Source organism: Bos mutus, chromosome 16, assembly GCF_027580195.1.
Source record: "Bos mutus isolate GX-2022 chromosome 16, NWIPB_WYAK_1.1, whole genome shotgun sequence".
Lineage (NCBI taxonomy): Eukaryota > Metazoa > Chordata > Mammalia > Artiodactyla > Bovidae > Bos > Bos mutus.
This window is the reverse complement of record NC_091632.1, coordinates 72,372,796-72,389,362: the sequence shown is the minus strand read 5'-3', so window position 1 is coordinate 72,389,362 and position 16,567 is coordinate 72,372,796.

The following is a 16,567-nucleotide window of genomic DNA, read 5'->3' as shown; positions in this document are numbered from 1 at the left end:
TCTAAAAAGCTACAAAATTTCTTTGGTAATCTATCCATGAATAACCTGTAACTGAAGGAGTTGGAGAGCCTTACACTTGGAGATGACCTGTCATTCTTTTCTCTGCACATTCCTCACTGAGTTGGTTTTCCAAACTGGAAGTTTGCTTTCTTGATTTTTACTATGAAATGTTTATTTCCCAGAAACTTTGGTAAAAATGTATTTAAAAGGCTTGCATTAAGCTTAGCATCTTGGCAATTTTACTTGACTAAGGCTATGGTTTTTCCAGTGGTCATGTATGGATGTGAGAGTTGGACTGTGAAGAAAGCTGAGCACAGAAGAATTGATGATTTTCAACTGTGGTGTTGGAGAAGACTCTGGACAGTCCCTTGGACTGCAAGGAGATTCAACCAGTCCATTCTAAAGGAGATCGGTCCTGGGTGTTCTTTGGAAGGACTGATGCTGAGGCTGAAACTCCAATACTTTGGCCACCTCATGCAAAGAGTTGACTCATTGGAAAAGACTCTGATGCTGGGAGATATTGGGGGCAGGAGAAGAAGGGGACGACAGAGGATGAGATGGCTGGATGGCATCACTGACTCGATGGACATGAGTTTGAGTGAACTCTGGGAGTTGGTGATGGACTGGGAGGCCTGGCGTGCTGCGATTCATGGGGTCACAAAGAGTCAGACATGACTGAATGACTGAACTGAACTGAACTGATACTATTTTGAAATTGTTCGTCAGATTTTGATGAGAGGTCAAAGTTGTTAATCTCAACTACCTACTTCAAACAAGAACACCTTGTTCTTTTACTCATTTTTTTAATAAAATTTTCTGAACACTTAGATTCACATTTCTGTTGTATTATCTATAGGCCCTCCAGATGAAAATTACTATTCAGCTGCAAATTAAAGGACAGTTTTGATCAAAGTAATTATAGTTTGGAGCACAGACCTAGGATAAAACAGTTCAAAGGATAATTTCTTACTAAGTATGTGGCAGAGGTTTACGAAGTTGATTAAGAAACTGTCAGAACCTGTCTTCCAACCATGAAAAAGAGCTATTGCAATTATAATTATTGATACTACAGGCCTTAGTAAAATTAACTAATGTTTTAGAAATTATGTCTCTTAATATGAGACTTAATATAAGATAAATAAAATAGAATTTTTATATGAAGAGAATACAATAATTTTACATATTTAGATATTTACAAAAGGCACAGATACATAATATGTATCACAATATACTTTATATTAGAAGTTGTGCAGTTAAAAAAAAATCCCATTTTCTCTGAGGTTCTACATCAGCTTGGATATGCATTCTTAATATGCTTTTATCACATTGCAGTGCCCCTAAAGCACTTGTGTAGTGAGACTTCCCATTACTGAAAGTGCTTGCATTGATAATAAATCACGTGTATTCCTGCTGTCTAACATCTTTCTTAACCTAGTACTCCACTCTTTTACTGACCAGAATCATTTTGTATAATCAGCTTTATGTTCTGCTCAAGAGAGAGATGCTTATTTGTGTTTCACACAATGTTCTATTGGATTGATATTTAAATGCAGTGCAGTAAATGGAAAACTTGCCGGTTTGTGGTCATACCTTGATTGTGGTTAACCACCGTGTCATAAATCCATAATTCTAATTCTGTTCTGTTCAAGGGAGTCAGTTAACAAATAAATTTCAAAAGAACACTGACTAGTCAGGAAACATGAAAGGACTATTATTTTAATAAAATGAAATGAAGGATTATATCTCTATATTCAATTAAGCTGATTTTTCCTTAGCATATGTTATTGACTCATTTGTATCCACTAACATTTTGCTTCTTCTTTGAGGTATTCAACTTAACTTACATAACCTTACTCTATAAGAAAATCCAGTCATTTTTGGAGTGATAATATTAATGTTTTCCCAGAACTATATATTTATGAAGGTAAAATAGTATAGAGTACTAATGTAAACTCAAGCCCATTGCATTCATTTAAATTATTTCCTAATGATAATACTTTTACTACTAATAGTAATTTATAACTTTTAATCCTATACATTATGAATTAGAACGTTGCACATTTTACTCTTAGATAATGACCATATTATTTAATGAATATATACAATGGCTGATCACCAGAGAAAAGCATCCTAATAAAGAAACATATTAAACTGCAGGAAATTATCTATCTAGGGAAGTTGCACCAGCCTTACTGCATAAATCATGTGAAACTGGACCAGAAATAAAGAGTACTAGAATATATACCAGGGGGAACAATCCTGCTTTAGCGAGAAAAGAAAGTAAGTGATGTAATGGTTACTTTCCTTTCCTCTGCTATAAATATCTTTAACTTGCCTCTCAGAGAGTCCCTTCCTATACATTAGTGGGTTTAGTACAACCAACATATGAGTCTTTTATATCTCCTCTGGAAATATTGATACTTTAGACTTATGAAAATGTATGCGCCGGGCTTCCCTGGTGGCTCAGATGGTAAAGAATCTGCTTGGAGTGGAGGAGACTGGGGTTTGATCCCTGGATCAGGAATATCCCCTGGAGAAGGAAATGGCTACTCACTCCAGTATTCTTGCCTGGAGAATTCCATGGACAAGAGGAGCCTGGTGGGGTACAGTTCATGGGGTCACAACAGATTTGGACAAATAAATGTATGAAGCAGTGATAATTATAATGTATTAAAATCAGTATTAATAGTCTTAGTTATTTATTCTATATTATTCAGTTCAGTCGCTCAGTTGTGTCCGACTCTTTGAGACCCCATGAATTGCAGCACGCCAGGCCTCCCTGTCCATCACAGCTTCCGGAGTTCATTCAAACTCATGTCCATCAAGTCTTTAATGCCATCCAACCATCTCATCCTCTGTCATCCCCTTCTCCTCCTGCCCCCAATCCCTCCCAGCATCAGAGTCTTTCCCAATGAGTCAACTCTTTGCATGAGGTGGCCAAAGTATTGGAGTTTCAGCCTCAGCATCAGTCCTTCCAAAGAACACCCAGGACTGATCTCTTTAGGATGGACTGGTTGGATCTCTTTGCAGTCCAAGGGACTCTCAAGAGTCTTCTCCAACACCACAGTTCAAAAGCATCAATTCTTCTGTGCTCAGCTTTCTTCACAGTCCAACTCTCACATCCATACATGACCACTGGAAAAACCATAGCCTTGACTAGAAGGACCTTTTTTGGCAAAGTAACGTCTCTCCTTTTTAATATGCTATCTAGGTTGGTCATAACTTTCCTTCCAAGGAGCAAGTGTCTTTTAATTTCATGGCTGCAATCACCTGAAGTGATTTTGGAGCCATTAGGTTGGCCAAAATATTTGAGTTTTTCCATAAGATGTTATGAACGCACATTTTGGCTAACTCAATATATAATATCTCAATGGAATTAAACTGGATTTAAACTTAATATTAAAGATACCACATATAGGATTATGGATGTCATGTGTCTGATACTTTTCATTTAGCTTAATATATTGGTGATAAATACTTTGGCCACCTGATGCAAAGAGCTGACTGATTTGAAGACCCTGATTCTGGGAAAGATTGAGGGTGGGAGGAGAAGGGGATAACAGAGGATAGGATGGTTGGACGGTGTCACCGACTCAATGGACATGAGTTCGAGTAAACTGCGGGAGTTGGTGATGGACAGGGAGTCCTGGCATGCTGCAGTCCATGGGGTCGCAAAGAGTCAGACACGACTGAGCAACTGAACTGAACTGAACTGATTGGTGATAAAAAAGAAAGTAATTTAATGTCTTATTTACTGCAGTAGAAGACTTATAACCTAACAGGGGAAACATACTTGGCCTCTTATAGCTAGAGTTTGGAGAGAGAATTGTTAGGGAAAGCAAAAGCATAAACAAAACAAAAAAATGTATATCTTTGAGCGTATGAAAATTAAACTCGTGCCCTTTAGATGTTATAATATCCTGAGAATTTTAGAAAATAAATCAGTCATCTGTTTTATGAATTGTCCTGTTTAAAGCCAGTCTGAGTGAGCTGTGGGTAGAACTTTAAAGTATAGAAAAGCCTGTCAACTTTGTTCTTATTTTTGTATTTTTGTTATTTCCTCCTTCAAAAAAAATACTGTGGAACAACTACTTTGTACCAGCCACTAACCTTATTCTTAAGCACATGGGGCACTATGGGAACCAAAAATTAGCCTAGGTTTTTTTTTTTTTTTTCCATGGCTCTTGGACCTTAGTGAGAAAGGATATGAACTAAAAACAATTCACGATTGAATGACTATTTCAGTGTATTCTCATATACATACTCTTAGGGAGAGTGACATAGTTCTGTAACAGCAGTAAGCAAAGCTGTCTGAGGTAAACTCGGAGGAAGTGAGGTGGGCAGTTAGGATGTGACCTAACAGATGAACAGGTGTTAACTCAATGAAAAGAAAACAGAGGAAGTTAAGGAGATTATGTTCTAAACAGAGACAGCAGCATTTGCAAAGATCCTGCGGAAGATGGGAAGATTTAAATGTGTTAACTGAAGGAAGGCACAGTGGCGCTCCAGTATAGAGGAGGATGAGAGACTGGCAAAGTGGGCTACACAGAGAACCCTGCTGGAAGTGGGAGCTGTGTGGTTAAAAGATTAAATTCGCATTGTAGAAATCTCTCTCTGAATTCCATGGGGAGAAAGATTGGGGTCAGGTCAGTTAGGCTAATAGGCTATTGTTCTTAATCTAGAAAAAATGAAGTTTACCTGTGCTAGGATATTGATAATACATATTTCAAGGAATGGAGAATTTTGAATGACAGTTGTAGGATATAAAATAGGTGAGAGTTTTTGATGGCTTGAACCTGCATGTTGAGATAGAAGTCTTGGAAGAATACTTAGGTTTTTGGTTTGCATAGTTGGATGGATAAAGGTTAATGTTCATTAAAAATGAATCACTGAAAGATAAGATGTTTTGAGAAGGAAAACTAGGAATTTTGGCATGAGTGTGAGTTTTCAGTATTTTGAGATGTCCAAAGTAACAACATGCAGTGATTTGTCATATAACATTTACCATATATAATGTTGATATTTTGTAGGACAAGTTAAAATATCAATGATCTTATATGGTACAATCTAACAGATATAAGGATTTCCCTGGTGGCTCACCTGGTAAAGAATCCACCTGCAATGTGGGAGACCTGGGTTTGATCCCTGGGTTGGGAAGATTCCCTGGAGAAGGGAATAGCTATCCTCCCAGTATTCTGTCTGGAGAAGTCCAAGGACTGTATAGTCCATGGGGTCACAGAGAGTCATATATCTAGAGCTTTAGATTTAGATTGGGGTAGAATTACTAACAATGGACAGAATCAAAGCTGGGGTGTGTACAACATTGGCTGTGGAACAAGTATCCATGAAGAAGGGCTGAGTCCGAGGCAAAGAAACAGAACATTTAATGGCTGAGGAAAAAATACAATAATTACTGACTGAAGAAAACTTAGAAAGAATGGCCAGATATGGTTTTAACAAGGTAATGTTTTTCCTCATTTTACCTTTGCACCCAAGAGTGTTTGATGAACTAATCTCTAATGGTGAGAACAGCTTTGCTAAGGACTCAGAGCAATGTGAGAGTCACTCCTTTGTTTCTGCTGGGAACACCCAGACTAAAAAAGCAGCAGGGGAGATGATGAGGTGGTGTTTGTGTTTGTCTGTTAGGGCCCATATAACAGAAATACCATGGAGTGGGTAGCTCATAAACAGCAAAAACACTTTTGGAGGCTGGTAAGTTCAAGACCAAGGTGCCTGCAGATTTGATGAGGGCATACTTACTTGGCTCATGGATGGCGGCTGTCTTCTTGCCACGTCCTCACATGACAGCAAATCCTCTCTGTGGTTTTCCTAAGGGCGCTAATCCTATACATGAGGGCTCTTAAAGACCCAGCCACCTCCTCAAGGCCCCATCTCCTAATGCTCTTCTAAGCACCCATCTCCTAGGCACTGGGGCTTAGCATTTCACATGTGAGTAATGAGAGGACACAGAGAGTGTTCAGTGGTTATAACACTTCAGTTATGTGAGATGCATAAGTTCTCAAGTCTGTTGTACAGTACTGTACCTGTAGTTAACAACACTGAATTATACACTTAAACAGCTGTTGAACAGATCTCATCTCATATATTCTTACCACAGTCAAAAAAGAAAAAGAAGAAAGGAAGGAAAAAACAAGGCAGTGGGTGCACAGGTACTGATGTCTTGGCATTTTGCCAAGTCCTCCAGCATGGAAATGGACACCCTGTGTTCCCAGGGAAGGGTGCTAATTGTTCTCTTTCCCCTGTCCTCCCATTATTTTAGGCAGGATGGGAACAGTTTTACAAGCCAATTGCTTGGGCATTGATGAGTCTGAGCTTAAGTAGCCACTGTTTACAGCCATTGTGGGGAAATTCAGCTCTAAGACCTGGGGACTTTGGGGCTTTTGGAAGTTGCAACTACTTCTGGGTGAAGGAAGCCACCTTCCCTTGGCATTTGGCCATTAACCTTCTCTTGGGGATGTGGAGGTTAGACAGTCTCTGAAAATAGATTGCCTGGGTTTACATACCAGTTCTGCCACTAATGGCATGTGAAATTTGGGGCATGCCACATGTGGTCTTGAAGAAGACTCTTGAGAGTCCCTTGGACTGCAAGGAGATCTAACAAGTCTATCCTAAAGGAAATCAGTCCTGAATATTCATTGGAAGGAATGATGCTGAAGCTGAAACTCCAATACTTTGGCCACCTGCTGTGAAGAGCTGATTCATTTGAAAAGACCCTGATGCTGGAAAAGATTGAAGGCGGGAGGAGAAGGAGACGACAGAGAATGAGATGGTTGGATGGCATCACCAACTCAATGGACATGAGTTTGAGTAAGCTTCGGGAGTTGGCAATGGACAGAGAGGACTGGCATGCTGCAGTCCATGGGGTTGCAAAGTGTTGGACATGACTGAGCAACTGAACTGAACTGAACTTCATCTAACTCTACATTTATTTTCTCATCTTTAAAATGAGAACTATGATAAAATTATGTAGAGTTGGTGAGGGTTAAATTAATTAACATGAAAGGCATTAAAACACTGTGTAAGAATTATTATTAAAGTTGTAGCTAATGTTGTCATATTTGTCATGTTGCCTGTATGTGCAAGCACTTTACAAATGAGAGGGAAATTTGTCAGTTCATGGTAGTGCAATAATGAGATTCTTTTTATTTCAATAAGACATTTAGTATAGAGCAGATCTTCATATCTTTTGTTTATACATTGAATAGCATCCTAATGATTCTTTCCAACTTCAGTTCTTTAAAAAAATATATTTATGTATTTTTGACTGTGTTGGGTCTTCATTGCTATGGAGATTTTCTTCTAGTTGTGGCGAGCGGGGGCCACTATCTAGCTGCAGAGCACAGGCTCTAGGGCACATGAGCTTCAGTAGTTGCAGTACATTGGCTCCGTATTTGTGGCTCCCGGGCTCCAGAGCACACACAGGATCAACAGTTGCAGCCCATGGGCTAAGTTGCACTGGGGCATGTGGGATCTTCCTGGATCAGGGATTGAACCCATGTCTCCTGCATTGGCAGGCAGATTTTTCACCACTGAGCCAGCAGGGAAGCCCTCGCTTCAATCTTGACCTACCAGAGTGACTCCCTTGAAAATTTGGCCAATATAATTAACCTAAAGAATAGTCCTGATCATATCTCATGTCTGCTCACTAAGTTTCAAGATTCTCTGTAGCCCTGAGAGTAAAATGTCAACATGTGAGTATGACATCCAGTGGTGGTTACAATCAGGTACCAAGTCTCATTTAGTGTACTTCATGATGAGATTCTTATACCCTTACAAATCACTTTTTCTCATTGGTGACAGGATGTTATATGCTATTGTTGACATTGTGTAATAAAATTATTACTTGATCATTGCAGCATATTTTACTGGTCACAGAATTTAAGATAAAACAGTATATACTCTGTTTTTGAAAGTTGTAAATATTTACATAATGTTTATTACAATTTAAAAATGTCAAACACTAGACAGGTTTTAATATGAGAATAATGTTTAACAGTATAATGAGTCTTCTAAATTTTACATTAAGGATTTAGTTATAGACCTCTATACATGCCAGAAAATTTGGAAGACTAAGCAGTGCCCACAGGACTGGAAAAGGTCAGTTTTCATTCCAATCCCAAGGAAAGGCAATGCCAAAGAATGTTCAAACTACCACACAATTGCATGCATCTCACACACTAGCAAAGTAGTGCTCAAAATTCTCCAAGCAAGACTTCAGCAGTACATGAACCATGAACTTCCATATGTTCAAGCTGGTTTTAGAAAAGGCAGAGGAACCAGAGATCAAATTGCCAACATCCATTGGATCATCGCAAAAGCAAGAGTTCCAGAAAAACATCTACTTCTGCTTTATTGATTATGCCAAAGCCTTTGACTGTGTGGATCAGATTCTTCAAGAGATGGGAATACCAGACCACCTGACCTCCCTGCTGAGAAATCTGCTTGTAGGTCAAGAAGTAACAAAACTGGACATGGAGCAACAGACTGGTTCCAAATTGGGGAAGAAATACATCAAGGCTGTATATTGTCACCCTGCTTATTTAACTTATATGCAGAGTAGTTGCTGCTAAGTTCACTTCAGTCGTGTCCGACTCTGTCTGACCCTATAGACGGCAGCCCACCAGGCTCCCTTGTCCCTGATATTCTCCAGGCAAAAACACTGGAGTGGGTTGCCATTTCCTTCTCCAATGCATGAAAGTGAAAAGTGAAAGTGAAGTCACTCAGTCATGTCAGACTCTTAGCGACCTCATGGACTGCAGCCTACCAGGCTCCTCTGTCCATGGGGTTTTCCAGGCAAGAGTACTGGAGTGGGGTGCCATTGCCTTCTCCAATGCAGAGTAGTACATCATGAGAAATGCTGGGCTGGAAGAAGCACAAGCTGGAATCAAGATTGCCGGGAGAAATATCAATAACCTCAGATATGCAGATGATACCACCTTTATGGCAGAAAGCTAAGAGGAACTAAAAAGTCTCTTGATGAAAGTGAAAGAGAAAAGTGAAAAAGTTGGTTTAAAACTCAACATTCAGAAAACGAAGATCATGGCATCTGGTCCTATCACTTCATGGCAAATAGATGGGGAAACAGTGGAAACAGTGAGAGACTTTATTTTTGGGAGGCTCCCAAATCACTGCAGATGGTGATTTCAGCCATTAAATTAAAAGACACTTACTCCTTGAAGGAAAAGTTGTGACCAACCTGCTGCTGCTGCTAAGTCACTTCAGTTGTGTCCGACTCTGTGTGACCCCATAGATGGCAGCCCACCAGTCTCCCCCGTCCCTGGGATTCTCCAGGCAAGGACACTGGAGTGACCAACCTAGACAGCATATTAAAAATAGAGCCATTACTTAGCCAACAAAGGTCCGTCTAGTCAAAGCTATGGTTTTTCCAGTGGTCATGTATGGATGTGAGAGTTGGACTATAAAGAAAGCTGAGTGCTAAAGTATTGATGCTTTTGAACTGTGGTGTTGGAGAAGACTCTCGCAAGTCCCTTTGTGTAAGGACTGTAAGGAGATCCAATCCGTCAATCCTAAAGGAAATCAGTCCTGAATATTTATTGGAAGGACTGATGTTGAAGCTGAAACTCCAATACTTTGGCCACCTGATGCAAAGAACTGACTCATTGGAAAAGATTCTGATGCTAGGAAAGATTGAAGGTGGGAGTAGGGGACGACTGGATGAGATGGTTGAATGGCATCACAGACTCAATGGACATGAGTTTGAGTAAACTCCAGGAGTTGGTGGTGGACAAGGAGGCCTGGCATGCTGCAGTCCATGGGGTCACAAAGAGTTGAACATGACTGAGGGGCTGAACTGAAAGACCTCTAATAGATTAATTTCAACTGTAGAGTTATAGATTCTAAGAAAAAGTAATCAATTGTATAATACAACTATTTTCAATTTAATTTTTTATTGAAAGATAATTGCTTTACAGAATTTTGTTGTTTTCTATCAAAGCTCAACATGAATCAATATATATCCCCTCTCTTTTGAACCTCCTTCCATAGCCCACCACATCCCACCCCTCTAGATTGATACCAAGCTCCTGTTTGAGTTTCTTGAGCCATAGAGCAAAGTCCCATTGGTTATCTGTTTTACATATGGTAATGTAAATTTCCATGTTACTCTTTCCATACATCTCACCCTCTCCTCCTCTCTCCCCATGTCCATAAGTCTATTTTCCATGTCTGTTTCTCCATTACTGTCCTGTAAATAAATTATTCAGTACCATTTTTCTAGATTCTGTTTATATGCATTAGAATACAATATTTATCTTTCTCTTTATGACTTACTTCACTCTGTATAATAGGTTCTAGGTTCATCCACCTCATCAGAACTGACTCAAATGTGTTCATTTTTATGACTGAGTAATATTCCATTGTGTATATGTACCACTGTTTCTTTATCCTTTCATCTGTCAATGGGCATCTAGGTTGCTTCCATGTTCGGGCTATTGTAAATATGGCTGCAATGAACAATGGGATATATGTGTCTTTTCCAGTTTTGGTTTCCTCAGGTATATTCCTAACATCAGGATTGCTGGTTCATATGGTGGTTTTATTCTTAGTTTTTAAGGAATCTCCATACTGTCTTCCGTAGTGGCTGTATCAATTTACATTCCCACCAGTAGTGCAAGAGCATTCCCTTTTCCCACAGCTTTTCCAGCATTTATTGTCTGTAGGCTTTTTGATGATGGCCATACAGACTGATGTGAGGTAATATCTCATTGTAGTTTTGATTTGCATTTATCTAATAATGAGTGATTGTGAGCATCTTTTCATGTGTTTGTTAGTCATCAGTATGTCTTCTTCAGAGAAATGTCTAAGTCTTTTCCCCGCTTTTTGATTGGGTTGTTTGTTTTTCTGGCATTGAGTTGTGTGAGCTGCTTATATATTTTGTAAGTTAATCCTTTGTCAGTTGTTTCACTTGCCACTATTTTTTTCCATTCTGAGGGTTGTCATTTCACCTTGCTTATAGTTTCCTTTGCTATGCAAAGCTTTTAAGTTTAGTCAGGTCCCACTTGTTTACTGTTGGTTTTATTTCCATTGCTCTAGGAGGATCTTGCTTTGATTTATATCATCAAGTGTTCTGCCTCTGTTTTCTTCTAAGAGTTTTACAGTTTCTGGTCTTATATTTAGATATTTAATCCATTTTGAGTTTATCTTCGTGGATGGTGTTAGGAAGTGTTCTAATTTTATTCTTTAACATGTATGTGTCCAGTTTTCCCAGCACCATTTATTGAAAAGCCTGTCTTTACCCTGCTTTATAATCTTGCCTGCTTTGTAGAAAATAAGATTCCCATAGGTGCATGGATTTATCTCTGGGCTTTGTCTTGTTCCATTGGTCTATATTTCCTTTTTTTTTGTGCCAGTGCCATACTGTCTTGATGACTGTAGCTTTGTAGCATAATCTGAAATCACGAAAGCTGATTCTGCTGCTCCATTTTTCTTTCTCAAGTCTGCTTTGGCTATTTGGGGTCTTTTGTGTTTCCATATGAATTGTGAAATTTTTTGTTTTAGTTTTGTGAAAAATTTCATTGGTAATTTGATAGGGATCACATTGATTCTGTAGATTTCATTTAGTAGTATATTTATTTTCACAATATTGATTCTTCCTACCTAGGAACATGGAATATCTCTCCATCTGTTTAGGTCATCTTTGGTTTCTTTCATTAGTGTCTTATAATTTTCTGTGTACAGATCTTTTGTCTCCTTAGGTAAGTTTATTACTAGATATTTAATTCTTTTTGTTGTAGTGGTGAATGGGATTGATTCCTTAATTTCTCTTTCTGATTTTTCATTGTTAGTATATAGAAATGTAAGTGATTTCTGTGTATTGATTTTGTATCCTGCAACTTTGCTAAATTCACTGATTAGCTGTAGTAATTTTCTAATATTACCTTTAGGGTTTTCTATGTATAGTATCATATCATCTGCAAACAGTGAGGGATTTAATTCTTCCTCTCTCATCTGGATTCCTTTTATTTCTTTTTCTTCTCTGATTGCTGTAGCTAGGACTTCCAGAAATATGTTGAATAATAGAGGGTCGAGTGGACACCCTTGTCTTGTTCCTGATCTTAGGTGAATGCTTTCAGTTTTTCACCATTGAGAATAATGTCTGCTTTAGGCTTATCATATATGGCCTTTATTATGTTGAGGTACATTCCTTCTGTGCCCATTTTTTGAATAGTTTTAATTATAAATGGGTGCTGAATTTTGTCAAGGGCTTTTTCTGCATCTATTGAAATTATCATATGACTTTTATCTTTCAATTTGTTAATATAGTGTATCAAATTGATTGATATGCACATATTGAAGAATCCTTCCAGGATTTGAAATAGCTCAACTGGAATTCCATCAACTCCACTAGCTTTATTCGTAGTGATGCTTCCTAAGGCCCACTTGACTACACATTCCAGGATGTCTGGCTCTAGGTGAGTGGTTACACCATCGTGATTATCTGGGTCATGAAGATCTTTTTTGTATAGTTCTTCTGTGTATTCTTGCCACCTCTTCTTAATATCTTCTGCTTCTATTAGCTCCATACAATTTCTGTCCTTTATTGAGCCCATCTTTGCATGAAATGTTCCCTTGGTATCTCTAATTTTTTTGAAGAGATCTCTAGACTTTCCCATTCTATTATTTTTCTCTATTTCTTTGCACTGATCACTGAGGAAGGCTTTCTTATCTCTCCTTGCTATTCTTTGGAACTCTGTATTCAGTTGGGTATTTTTTTCCTTTTCTCCTTTGCTTTTGGCTTCTTTTCTTTTCACAGCTGTTTGTAAGGGCTCCTCAGACAGCCATTTTGCTTTTTTGCATTTCTTTTTCTTGGGAATGATCTCACCCCCTGTCTCCAGTACAATGTCACGAATCTGCATCCATAGTTCATTAGGCACTCTGTTATCAGATCTAGTATCTTAAATCTATTTCTTACTTCTCACTGGTCCCATCACTTCATGGCAAATAGATGGGGAAACAGTGGAAACAATGGCAGACTTTATTTATTTATTTATTTTTTTTTTGGGGGGGGGGGTTCCAAAATCACTGCAGATGGTGACTGCAGCAATGAAATTAAAAGACACTTACTCCTTGGAGGAAAAGTTATGACCAACCTAGACAACATGTTAAAAAGCAGAGGCATTACTTTGCCAACAAAGGTCCATCTAGTCAAGGCCGTGGTTTTTCCAGTAGTCATGTATCGATGTGAGAATTGAACTATAAAGAAAGCTGAGCACTGAAGAATTGATGCTTTTGAACTGTGGTGTTGGAGAAGACTCTTGAGAGTCCCTTGGACTGTAAGGAGATCAAACCAGTCCAGCCTAAAGGAAATCAGTCCAAAATGTTCATTGGAAGGACTGATGTTGAAGCTGAAACTCCAATGCTTTGGCCACCTGATGTGAAGAGCTGATTTATTTGAAAAGACCCTGATGCTGGGAAAGATTGAGGGCAGGAGAAGGGGGCAACAGAGAATGAGATGGGGAACAAAGGAAATAAAATTTTATGTCTACCTGAATAAAACTAACTAAAGCATGAACAGGAAAACAAAACTAAAGCAAGGTGCCAATTGGGGAATAAAGCAATGAAAATAAAACTAACAAATGTGTTGAAAGGAAAGGAAAGAAAGGAAGAAAGACTAGATATGCAAATTTAAATAAAGGTAGATAAAGAAGATTTATATCCATTAATGATTAACTGCAAGGGGAAAACAACTGTAGGAAAAGCAAGCAAAGCAATAAATGTAGAAAAAATAATAATAGGTTTAAAAAATTAAAAAGGAGAAAAAAAGAAAAGAAAAGGAAAACTCCACAGAAATGCAAAAACCTAATATAGAGACAGAGGTTTATACACACACACAAAAAAAAATGACTGAGAAAAAAAAGAAAGTTCAAAAGCTTAATTGGATTTCATAATGCCATTAAAGTCAACAACTACAACTGAGGGGGGGGGTGGGGAAGAAAAAAATCCAAAATAATCTACAGAGCAAGTCAAAACATAAGAATAATAGATGTTTTTCTTGAGTCACTGCTGTGAGAGTCCTTTCCCTCACTGGCAGTCACGGTCCACCTCACCTCCCTAGGATGCCCTCCAACACTGTGCTGATCTCTGGACCTGCTGTGAAGGCAGCTCAGATTCTTACCTGGTCCTACTCGTGTGTGTTCTTGTCTCCAATGTCGACAGCTATCAGAACTAGAGTGTATTCTTTTGTGGGAGCTCTCAATGACCTTTTATATACTCCTTAGACAAAGTCTGCCAATTAATTGTGTGGATTTAATCTGCAACTTGTACAGCTGGTGGGAAGGTTTTGGGTCTTCTTCCTTAACCACACTGCCCCTGGCTTTCAATTGTGGTTTTATTTCCACCTCTGCATGTGGGTCGTCCACTTGGGTTTGCTCCTGAGTGTGCCCTGGAGGGCTTGGGTTTGCGCCAGTGAGGGCCAGGTATGGACGTGGTGCAGCTGCTTGGGTCACAGGGGTTCTGGCAGCACAAGGTACTCAGGGGAGTTGGCGGCTACGGCAGTAGGAAATATAGTGCTCTAGAAGGGTATGGCAACCAGTATTGGCCAATACACTCCGGTGTTCTTGCCTGGAGAATCCCCCTCCCTGACACAGAAGCCTGGCAGGGCCAGTCTATAGTGTTGCAGAGTCAGACACTAACGAAGTAACCCTGCACACATAGATGCAAGACTTTTTCTCCCTGTGGCAGCTCTGCCCCAGTGAGAGTTGAGCGTGAAGTTGGTGTAACTGCTTGACCTGTGAGGACCCTGATGTGCCAAGTGTGCTGGGACATGGACTACCTCCACCACAGGAATTATGGCCCTATCAGAGTTTTTTTTTTGAGCCTTTTGTGGCTGGCAATCAGAAGGCATCTTTAGCAAGTCTTTCTCCGTAGCTCTGCCCATTCGGGCACTTAGAGTGCTCCCTTGCCTGGGGTCCTTCTCTGTTGTTTGGCACCTCTGGCACATAGAAGGGCCCTCTGACTGGGGTCCTACTCTGTGGATCAGCACATCAGGCACTTAAAGGGGCACCCTGTGTGGGGTCCTATTCTGTAGGTAGGCCCATCAGTCACTTAAAGGGGCACACTGGGTTGTGGTCCTACTCTATAGTTCAGTGCATCAGGCATTTGATGGGCTGACCTCTGTATTGTTCAGCTGCTGATGCTGGTGTGTGGGAGGAGAGAGGCTATGGTGATGGCTCCACCCCCTACACGTGACTCAGCAGCATCACCTTGCTTCCATAGCTGCCTGGCTTTCCTCCACAGGCATTTCCCACCACAATCTCCTCCCTCACATCCCCTTGATTGGTCTCTCCGCAGTCACCTGCAGTCCTCGCCCTGGGATCACTCCACAATCCCCAAACTCCAGCTCCCAGCCTCTGTGGCTTCCATGGGACCTGCGTCTCTGTCTGTGGCATGTGTGGCTATGGCAAGGACTGTCTGATTCTCATTCCATTTAGGCTGCCACAGATCAGCTATTTCACTCTCAGCCTTAAATGTTTCTCCTCTGACTCAGACAGTTGCCCCAAAGTGGGGATCAGACCTCTGCTTCAATTCCCCCACCCTCTGAGGGCAGGGCCAATCCTACTAACACTCCTGTTTTCCCCCCTAGTTCCTCCACTCTACTGAGTTTTGTGTGGGTCTATATATTCTTTTCCTCTGGTCAGGTACTCTTGTCCATTCTCAGCTGGTGTTCTGCATGCACTTCTGTGTCTGAAGGTATATTCCTGATGCATCCGTGGAGAGAGATGTACTCCACGTCCACCTACTCCTCCACCATCTTGTTCTTGTTCTACAATATGACATTTTGAAAATGTTTGTTTTATAATCAGAGAATGAAATCATTAATATTAACCAATTTATATAGTTGTAACTATAACAACTTGGAGAAGGAAATGGCAACCCACTCCAGTGTTCTTGCCTGGAGAATCCCAGGGATGGGGGAGCCTGGTTGGCTGCCATCTTTGGGGTCGCACAGAGTCGGACATGACTGAAGCGACTTAGCACCAGCATAACAACTATTATCATGAGTATTTAAGACTACATATGGCATTCAATTTTGCTTTGTGACTTAACATAATTTTGAAAAATATGTTACAAATTATAGTGTTTATATGATAATATATAAATGATAAACAAGAGAATGTTCTGTGTCAGTCGGTGAACTCAGAATGCAGGTTGGTTCGAATTACATTTAGAACCTCCAATGGAGTTCACTGGATTGACTTGAAAACCTAGTTAGAACTTTGGTTTATGAAGCACTTAATTTCTACTGTGATTTTGGAGCAGTTTTAGAAGTTTATAATTATTTAAAGCACAAAACATATGAAGAAGTTTTCAAATGCCCATGCAAAATTTTGTTTTAAACTGGCAAGCTCTAAAATCTGCTCTGAGATAAGAAATTAAGGCTAAATAATAGAAACTTTGGAAATCACACTAGATCCAGAGCTAATGAAACACATTGCTAATTTTCAGAACACATACGTGACTCAGAATCCACTCAAAATCCATTGTAATTGCTGAAATACAATTAGAATAAGGATTTTACCTCCCATTC